Raw genomic sequence first — 11,358 nt, forward strand, 5'->3', positions numbered from 1 at the left:
ACTCATGCTCTGTCTCTCAAAAATAAATAAACATTAAAAAAATAAAAAATAATAATAAAATTGATATCAAATTGCAAGAGACTCAGAAGAGACATAATGATCTTATAAAACCAAAGCAGGTAAATTCACACTTCTCAATTTCAAAACTTAGTACAAAGCAATGGTAATCAAGATAATGTGATCATGGCATAAGGATGCATATGCAGATAAAAGAAATAGAATTGATAGTTGAAAAATACATCTATGTGTCTGTGGTCAACTGATTTTTAATAAAGATGCCAATGGCCATTCAATGGGGGAAAGACACGTCTTTTCAACAAATGGTGTTGAAACTACTGGATAGCCACATACAAAAGAATGAAGTTTACCCTTATCTCACACTATACAAAGTAGCCACTAGAATACCTAAAATTAAATAAAAAAGAAAGTATTGGCGAGGATATAGAGAAATTGGAGCACTCCTACACTGCTGATAGGAATGTGAAATGGCACAGCTACTTTGGAAAACAGTCTGACAGCTCATTTAAATGATTAAATATAGAATCACCATAAGATCCAAACGATCTCCTGTCTAGGTATATATCAAAAAAATAAATATATGTTCCCATAAATTTTTTTAATTTTTTTTTAACGTTTATTTATTTTTGAGACAGAGAGAGACAGAGCATGAACAGGGGAGGGGAAGAGAGAGAGGGAGACACAGAATCAGAAGCAGGCTCCAGGCTCTGAGCCATCAGCCCAGAGCCTGACGTGGGGCTCAAACTCACGGACTGCAAGATCGTGACCTGGGCTGAAGTCGGACATCTAACCGACTGAGCCACCCAGGCACCCCCCCATAAATTTTTACATGAATATCAATAGCATCATTATTCACACTACTCAAAAAGTACAAACACCCAAATATCCATTAACTGATGAAGGACATACAAAACATGGTATATCCATTTAATGGAATATTACATAGTAGAAAAATGAATAAAGTAATGATACATAATTCATGTCAAAACATGGATGAACCTGAAAGCAATATGCTTAGTGTAAGAAGCCAGTAGCAAAAGACCAGATATTACATGATTACATTTATATTACATGTCCAGAATAAGGAATCTATAGAGACAGAAAGTAAATTAGTGGTGGCTTAAGGGCTATGGTGGGTGAGCAACTAGGGGTTGATAAGTAAAAGATACAGGGTACTTCTTGAGGTGATGCAAACTGACTTAATGATGGCTATATATATGCATATATATATGTATATATGTATATATGTATATATATATATATACACACACACATATATATGTGTGTATATATATATATATACACACACACATATATATGTGTGTGTGTATATATATATATATATATATATATATATCATTATATGGATTAATTTTACATCTGACTGTATGATATGTAAATTTTTTTAAGTAAATCTTGAGGATCATGTGACTCTGTTTTGCCAACCTGGCTTTCTGAATTTCTACTTTTCTCCATAAAGCCCAATTATTAACCAACTATTTGTGAAGGTGTAAAATCTATTTTGACCCCTTGGAGACCAGGTCCTAGAATTGTCAAGATAGAGACTCAGGTTGTTCCTGACTTCAGTCCTCAGAAAAACAAAAATACTCAACTACTATTGATAGACAATCAACTTTGAGGAAACATCCAAACCTGGAAGTGAGGCTGAAGTAATGTCCTGAGTCACAGAAACCAAGAAAGACTATGTATTAGAAGGGTAAGAAGAGTAGTTTCACTTTGACCACATCACTCCCTTTCTAGGCTAGCACAGTGCAACAGTTTATCTAGTGGGAAAAAGAAAACCCAGGGTAGATATCCAGCTTCCCCAGTATTACTTGATGCTTCTTAGGAGGCCCACTTAGGTCACACCTCACATAGATCACTGCGAGAACCCATGAGGCTGGACGACTAGGTATCAGACAGAGATGGAAAAGTAGGATGGGTCTTACAGCCACCTATGCTCAGATCTTGGCAAACCTCATTCTTCCTTGCAGAGGCACCCAAGCAGAGATCCCATCTAGTGGCTCTCCTCTCTGAAGAGCCCATATAATCACTCTATCTGCCCAGGAATCTCAGCAGCAGTTTTACCTGATGTTGATCCCCAGTCAATGAACCATACTCGCCTTGGAACATAATCTCACCTAAGAAAGGAGGCAAATCTGAAGCCCCACCAAACTCCTGAGTACAGGCCCCGGTTCTGCCAATCAGAAACCCTGCCCAGAGAACATGAGCAGATGTATAACCCCTTTGACAGTCATGATTACAGGAGTGCCTGAGCAGAGATCTGAGCCAGTGACTCTGCCCATCTGCAGAGTCTAGCTACTGGCCCTGCCTGGTCAGAGCATGGAAAAAAATTTGCCTGATTCAGGTTTCAGCTAATGAGCTGTACTTCACTTGGAACCTACTCTATGACTCTGCCAGAACAAGGAAGCATATTCAGTGTCCTTCTTAATGGCTGAGGAGAGCCTTCAGCCCCCTCCTTTCCCCAACCCGGAAGTAAACATAGGCATCCATGGAGTCCTTTATAAAGCCTCACTTGCAGTGGTACCAAATCAGGGATTCCCAACTAGTGGCTCTGCCCATCTACAAAGCAGAGTTTGTAGCCCTGTTTGGTCAAGTATTTGCTTGACAGTTCTACCTAATTTGAGTCCTCAGCCAATAAGTGGAACTGGCTATGGAACCTGTTCTATAGCTCTGCCTGGTTAGGAAAACAAATCTGCAACCTCGCCAAACTTCTGAGAGTAGTCTCCACTCTTGTCCATCCAAGAAACCAGGCCAGAAAATCTGGGAATTTATAGAGACCATCCAACATCTTCACTTGTGCAGGGAGCCGGGCCAGAAGTCCTGCCCCACTGTCTGTCTTTGACGAAGCAAGGATCCTGGCCACTGGTCCGGCCTAATCATACATGGAGAGGAAGTCCAGACAGTGACTTTGCCCAAATACAGAGGAGTCTGTACGAAATACAAAATAATGCTTGAGGTTCCTGCTAACCAGAGAGCCCAGCCAGTGACTTTGCCCAATGACAGAACACAGCTAGTGACTTATCTGATTGTAAAGCCCAATCTGAGACCTCACTCAACTTAGGGGTAGAGCCTGCATTCTTGCCTGATTACAGAGCACAGACTTGTCTGAACTCAAAGACCCACCTGATTGAACAAAAAGTCCAGCTAGATGCACCATCTGGTTAAGGAGCATTGCCTGAGACCTGAGCAGGAGCAGTTGTGGATCCCAGCCAATAGCCCTTCCCAGTCAGGGAGTCCAACCCATGGCACCACACTGCCAAGGAACAAACCCTGCAATCTGGCTTGACCTAAGGCAATTACAGAAACCAGCTAGTGGACCCACCTGATTGTAGTGTCAGTTACCAGGCCTGCAAAATCAGGGTGTCCACCCACAGCCCTATTAAAATGTGGAGGCCTGCCAACAACACCCCACTATAACATCAAAACATGCCAAATAGACACTCAATGGCAAGCTACCTGCCCATGGTTATTATCAGTTGACTCATTCATATTCCCAAACAGAGCTGACTGGTAAAGGTCTACCCTGTTGAAGTAAGCCTGCAGTGTCTGGAAGAGGAGACTACATACTCAAATGCACAGATAACAATGCAATGAATAAAAAATCATAAGGCATAAGGCAAAGATGACACCACCAATGGAAACTGATACAGATCTAATAAGTCACCCTAAGAAAAGAGAGATCTATGAAGTGTCTAACCAAGAATTCAAGACAATTCTCTTAAACAAGTGTAGTGAATTACAAGAAAACTCGAAGGGTGATTAAACAAAATAGGAAAAAACACATTAAAATCACGAGAAATTCAATTAAAAAATGAAAACCATCAAAAGCAAATAGAAATCCTAGAGATAAAGAATATGACTGAACAAAGAATTCAACAGAGAACTTCAACAGCAGATCCAACAAAGTAGAAGGAAGAATCAGTAAACTAAAAGGGAGGTCATTTGAAATTATTCAGTCAGAGAAACAAAGTTAGAAAAAAAATGAGGAATGGAAAAAGCCTATAGGACTTAGGGGAAAATATCAAGTAAAACAGCATACAAATGATGGGAAACCCAGAAAGAGAAGTGAAAGAAAAAGGGACAGAATGTCAGTTTAAAGTAACAATGGTTACTGGTACCTAGGTGGCTCAGATGCTTGAGCACCTGACTTTGGCTCAGGTCAGGATCTCCTCATTCATGAGTTTGAGCCGTTGTTGGGGTCTGGGCTGACAGATGACAACCTGGAGCCTGCTTTGCATTCTGTGTTTCTTTCCCTCTGCCCCTCCCCCATGCACATTCTCTCTCTCTCTCTCTCTCTGTCTCAAAAATAAATAAACATTGAAAAATGTTTAGGGGCGCCTGGGTGGCTCAGTCTACTTCAGCTCAGGTAATATCTCATAGTTGGTGGGTTCAAGCCCCACGTCAGACTCTGTGCTGAGAACTCAGCGCCTGGAGTCTGCTTTGTATTGTCTCCCTCTCTCTCTACCCTTCCCCTGCTCACACTCTGTCTCTCTCTCTGTCGCAAAAAAATAAACATTATTTTTTTAATTTAAATTAACAATGGCTAAAATCTTCCCAAACTTGAAGAGACAAATGGGTATCCAGATTCAAGAGATCTACAGTACCTCAAAAGGTGGAACACTAAGGGAGCTACGTGGAGACACATTATAATTAAATTGTTGCAAGTGAAAAACAAAAAGTGATTTTGAAAACAGCAAGAGAAAATAATACTTATCACAGACAATGGAACCCCCTAAGATTAGAAGCTGATTTTTCAACAGAAACTTTGCAGGGCAAGATTGAGTGAAAGATATATTTGAATTATTGAAAGAAAAAAAATACTGCTAACTAAGAATACAGTACCCAGAAAAACTCTTCTTCAGAAATGAAGGAGAAATAAAGACTTTCATGACAAACAAAAGCCGAGGGAGTTCATTATCAGTAGACCTACCTTAAAAGAAATTCTGAAGTGTGTTATTCAAATGGAAATTAAAGGATGCAAATTGACATAAATATACATGAATGTGTAAATATCAGAGTTTTTCTCAAATTCATACTCAATATAGAAAGGATTTAAAAGTCATAAGACAAACATATTAAAAATACCTCTAAACAATTTGTTACTAGATCCACAATATTTAAAAGATGTAAATTGGGGGCACCTGGGTGGCTCAGTCAATTGAGTGTCTGCCTCTGGCTTAGGTCATGATCTTGTGATTTGTAAGTTCAAGCCCCATATCAGGGTTGCTGCTGTCTGCATGGAGACTGTGTCAGATCCTCTGTCCCTCTTTCTCTGCCCCTACCCCACCTGCACTCTGTCAAAAATAAATAGAACGCTAGGTGACTCAGTCAGTTGAGCCTCCAACTCTTGGCTCTGGCTCAGGTCATGATCACAGTTTGTGAGTTTGAGCTCTGCTGATAGCAGTGAGCCTGCTTGGGATTTCTCTCTCCCTCTCTCTCTGCCCCTCCGTAGCTTGCTCTCTCTCTGTCTGTCTCTCTCAAAAAATAAATAAATAAACATATAAACAAACAAACAAACAAATAAGAAAGTAAATAAAACATTAAAAATACTTACAAAATGAAAAATGTATTACCAATAACCTAAGATATGAGGGGAGGTGAAGAAAACTATAAAGTTTCAGATGTTACTGACTTGCTATCAGCTTAAAATAGGATGTTATAAACATAAAATATTTATGTAAGCTTCATGATAACACAGAAGAAAAACCTTTAGTAGGTATACAAAATATTATGATAAAGGAATCAAAGCATACTGTCACAAAAATTATCAAATCACAAAGGAAATTAGCACAAAGGAAAAAATACAGAAAACATTCAGAAAACAATTAAGAAAGATGGCAATAGTGTCTTTACCTATCATAATTACTTAAAATATAAATGGATTAAATTCTCTAATGAAAATTACATGGAATACTTGAAAGAAAAGAAAACAAGATCCAATGATAATCTGCCTACAAGAGACTCACTTTTGCTTTAAGGACACACATAGTACAAGAATGAAGGGATAGAAAAAGATATGTCAGGCAAGTGGTAATCAAAAGAAAGCAGAGTTTTATATACTTACATCACATAAAATAGACTTTAAGCCAAAAATGCAAAAAAAAAAAAAAAAGGACACAAAAGAGGTCATTATATAATAATAAAGGGCAACTATCAAAAATATATAACAACTATAAATATGTATGCATCTATCATTGGAGAATTTAATATATTAAGCAAGCAACAACATACCTAAAAAACAAACAGCGGTACATTAACTAGAAACTCATACCTCCCTCTCAACAACAGATAGCTCAACCAGACAGAGAATCAATAGAAAACACTACATCTCAACAACAGTATAGACCAAGCAGCATTAACAGATGTTTATAGAACATGTCATTCAACAGCATCAGAATATGCATTTTTCTCAAATGCACATGGAACATTTTCCAAGATATATCTTATGGTAGGCCATGTAATAAGTCTCAACAAAATCAAGGTATATAATATATATTTTCTGAATGCAATGGTGAAAAAATAGAAATCAATAACAAGGTAAATTTGGAAAATACACAAATACATGGAAATTAAATGACACATTCTTGAACAACCAGTGGGTCAAAGAAGAAATTATTGTGAAATCAAAAAAAATATCTTGAGACAAAAGAAAATGGAAACACAACACACCAAAACTTACTATATGCAGCAGAAGCATTTCTAAGAAGGAAGTTCACAGCAATAAATGCATACATCAAGCAAAAGAAAGATCTCAAATAAACAACCAACTTTACACTTCAAAAAACTAGAAAAAGAAATATAAATTAAGCACAAAGCAGACTAATAATAAATATTAAGTCAGAAATAACAGATAAGGAATAGGAAAATAATAGAAAAGATTACCAAAACTAGAGATAATTCTTTAAAAACCTATTAAATTCACAAAGCTTCAACTAAACTAACCAAGAAACAAAGACAGAGGACCCAAATAAATAACACTACCAATGAAAGAAGAGACAATATAACCGATGCCACAGAAACACAATTGATCATAAGCCACTATTATGAACACACATATGTCAACAAATTGGATTACCTAGAGGAAATGGTTAATTTCTCAGTAACATACAAATAACTATGGTTGAATTATGAAGAAACAAATTATGTGAACAGATCAATCATAAGGAGATTGAATCAGCAATCAAAACATTCCTAACAGAGAAAAGCCTAGGACCAGAAGAATTACTGGTAAATTGTACCAAACACTTAAAGAAGAATTAACACATATCTTTCTCAAACTCCTCTAAAAAATTAAAAAGGGGACACCCCTAAAATCACTTTACATGGCTAAAATCACTTTACATTACCCCGATTCCAAAGTCAGACAAAGACACTGTATAAAAAGAAAAGTACAGGCCAATATCTTTGATGAATTTACATATAAAAATTCTCAATAAAATACTAGTAAATTGAATTCAATGGTATGTTAAAACGATCAAATGATCCTTTGATTATGACACGATGATCAAGTAGGATTTATTCCTGGGATGTGAGGATGATTCAAAATACAAAAATCAATAAATATGATATATCACATGAATAAAATTAATGATATAAATGAAAAGATCATCATAAAAGATGCACAAAAATATATTTGACAAAAGTCTACTTTCATGACAAAGCTCTCAAAAAATTGGGTATGCAGAGAACATAACTCACCTTAATAAAAGTCATATATGACAAAGTCCACAGCTAACATCATTCTCAATGGTGAAAGTTGGAAAGGTTTTTCTTTCAGATCGGGAAAAAGACAAGAGGATTACCTTTACCACTCCTATTCAACATAATACCAATGATATTATGTTACTAATAGCCAGAGCAATCACGTTTCTGTCTGCATTTGGCAGGGAGTTTTTTTTTGCATTTTTCGCTTAAAGTCAAAAGTTAAAGTCACACCTGCCTTTTATGTGATGTAAGTATATATAACTCTCTATTTTTTTGTATAGAAATTCTTAATGGTCTACTATAAAACCTGCTATAACTAATAAAGTAAAGAGTGAAGACACAAAATCAACATGCAAAGTAAGTTGTGTTTCTATACACCAACAACAAATTACCTGGAAAAGAATTAAAGAAAATCTCATAATAGCATCAAAGCCGTAAAATCATTAGAAATTTATTTAATTCGGCAGTTAGAAAGTTCTGCACACCGAAAACTAGAAGACATTGATGAAAAAACAAATTAGTCACAAATAAAAGGAAAACCATCTTATGTTCTTTGATAGGAAGAATTAATATTGTTAAAATGTCACACTATCCAAAGCCATTAATGAAGGCAACACAATCCCAGTTAAAATTCCAATGGCATTTTTTTTAACAGAAATAGAAAAAAAAAATACTTCTAAAACTGTTATTAAATCACAAGACCCTGAGAAGCTAAAACAATCCTGAGAAAGAAAGCTGGAGGCATCACAACATGCGAACTTCAAGCCATATCATAAAGCTAATCAAAGCAATGTGGTATTAACATGAAAACAATAACATATACCAATGAAACACAATCAAGAGCCTAGAGGTAAGCCTAAGCATATAATGTCAACAAATACTTGATCTGGAAACCAACATTGCTCAAAGGATATAAGATAGTGTCTATAAGAAATGATTTAGGGAAAATGAATATTCACATGTAAAAGACAAAACCTGGATCCCTATTTTATACCACTCGCAGAAAACCCAAAGGTACTACAGACCTAAATGTTAACAACTGAAACCATAAGACTTCCAGAAGAAAATCTAGAGAAAGAGATCCTTGACATTGGCCTTAACAATAATTCTCTCAGTATGACCCTGAAAACACAAGCCACAGAAGCACTAATAAACAAGTATTTTTCCATCCAACTAAAAAGCTTCTGTACAGAAAAAGAAACAATCTGCAGAATTCAAAGACAACCTGAAAAACTGGACAAGACATTTGCAAGCCATATACATGATAAGGCATAAATGTCCAAAATATTATAAAGTTGAATAGAAAAATAATGATAATAGCAATCCAATTTATGAAATGGGCAAAAAACCTGAATAGACATTTTTCCAGAAAAAAATTTTTTTTCAAATGAATGACAAGTACATGAAAGGGGGCTCAACAACACTAACCACAAGGAAAATTAAAAATAAAACCACAATGATATAATACTTCACACCTGCCAGAATGTCCATTCTGAAAAGAAAAGAGACAACAAGTGTTATCACACATGTGGGGAAAAGGGAACCACTGTACAATCTAGTGGGTGTATGAATTGGGATAGCACCTATGGAAAATGGTAAGCAGATTTCTCCAGAATTAAAAAGATAAATGATTACCAAATGACTCAGCAATACCATTTCTGGGCATGTACCCCAAGGAATGAAATCACTATCTCAAAGAGATATATGTACCCATGTTCATTGCAGCACTGTTTACAATATCAAAGACATGGAAACAACCTAAGTGTCAATCGATAGATAAATAAAGAAAGAAAATATTATACACACACACACACACACACATATATGGATTTAGATATATATTATCATATATGTATGTATGTACTGTATTAAATAATATAATAATATAATTTGGGTACAATGTGTAATAAATAATATGCATATATACCACATATGTTTTAAAAAGGAATATAATTCAACCATAACAAAGAAGAATATACTGCCATTTGAGGTCACATGAATGAACCTTGAGGGCATTTTACTAAGTAAGATAAGTCAGGGAACCAAAACTACTGTATAACTTATGTGGAATCTAAAAGTGTCAAATAGAAGAAGCAGATTGCTAGGTGCCAGAGGTGATGCAGGTGTGGCCGGGGTGGGGGGTGCGTTGTAGGGGAAAAGTGTGCAGATAGTCAAAGAGTGCAGATTTCAAGTTGTACAATCAGTAAGTTCTGGAAATGTAGTGTACAGCAGGGCCACGATAGTTAAAAACACTGCACTGTGTATTTGAAAGTTGCTAAAAAAGTCAACCCTAAAAGCTCCCACCACCCACAAACACAAATATTGTAACGATGTGAGATGATGGATGTGTTAACTAACATTGTTTTGATAATGTCTTCATAAAAATGCATCAAAGTATTATACTGTATACCTTAAATGTACACAATGTTGTCAATTTTGTCTCAATAAAGTAGGAACAAAAAGAAAAAAAAAAAGAAGTGAGGTCTCAAAAGGGACATACCTGAGGCAACACATTGTTACCTTCCTTACAGTCTTCAAAATGTGGTTAAAACATTTTTAATTATCTCAGAGTTACAACTTACTGCTAATCGCAATAATTAAGATTTTTTAATTTCAAAATAAAGAAAAATAAACATATCTTTTTCCCTTCAAACCATTTCTTTCTTAGAGGAAAATATGATATTTGACTGAAAATAAATGAGTGCTATTGTATTCTTTACTTTTATGTGTTTGATTATTTTTTTTAATTTATTTATTTTGAGAGTGAGAGAGAGCAAGCACCAGTTGGGGGTGGGGGGTGAAAGGACAGAGAGAGAAGGGGACAGAAGATTTGAAGCAGGCTCTGTGCTGACAGCAGAGAGCCCAATGTGGGGCTGGAACTCATGAACCACGAAATGATGACGTGAGTCGAAGTCAGACACTTAACCGACTGAGCCACCCAGGTGCCCCTGAGTTTGTTTTAGATACCTTATAAATGTGGAGTCATACAATTTTATTTCCTTCAGTAACTGGTTTATTTCACTTAGCATTATGTCCTCCAATTTCACGCACACTGTTACAAGTGTCAGTATTTCTTTCTTTTTTAAGGCTCAATAATGTTCCATTGACGCATTTTCCACATTTTTAATCCACTTGCCTACTGATGGACATTGATAATTCAGTACTGGTTGTCAGGGTCTTGGGGATGGGGGAAATAAAAGCTGTTTTCAATGGTTATAAAGTTTCAGTTGTGCAAGATGAATAAATTCCAGAGATCTGTCTAACATAGTGCCTTCCAAGTTTGTTAAAAGGGTAGAACTTTGTTCATTTGTTAACGAACTGTGCACTTCCAAGTTTGTTAAAAGGGTAGATCTTATATTCATTGTTACAACACAACCTCAATGAAACAAAAACAAAAGTCAAAAGCCAAAGTGGCACAAGAAAACTTTGAGAAATATTGGATGTATCTTTAATTTGACTACGATAATGGTTTCCTGGGTATTTACATATGTCAGGACTCATCAAATTGTACACACTGAATTTGTGCAATTCTCTGTAGATCATTTATACCTCAATAAAGCTGTCAACACAAACAACAGGGGCTCCTGGGTGGCTCAGTTGGTTAAGCGTCCG

The sequence above is a fragment of the Panthera pardus genome, unplaced genomic scaffold (assembly GCF_024362965.1).
Source record: "Panthera pardus isolate Hobbes unplaced genomic scaffold, ASM2436296v1 HiC_scaffold_10, whole genome shotgun sequence".
Taxonomy (NCBI): domain Eukaryota; kingdom Metazoa; phylum Chordata; class Mammalia; order Carnivora; family Felidae; genus Panthera; species Panthera pardus.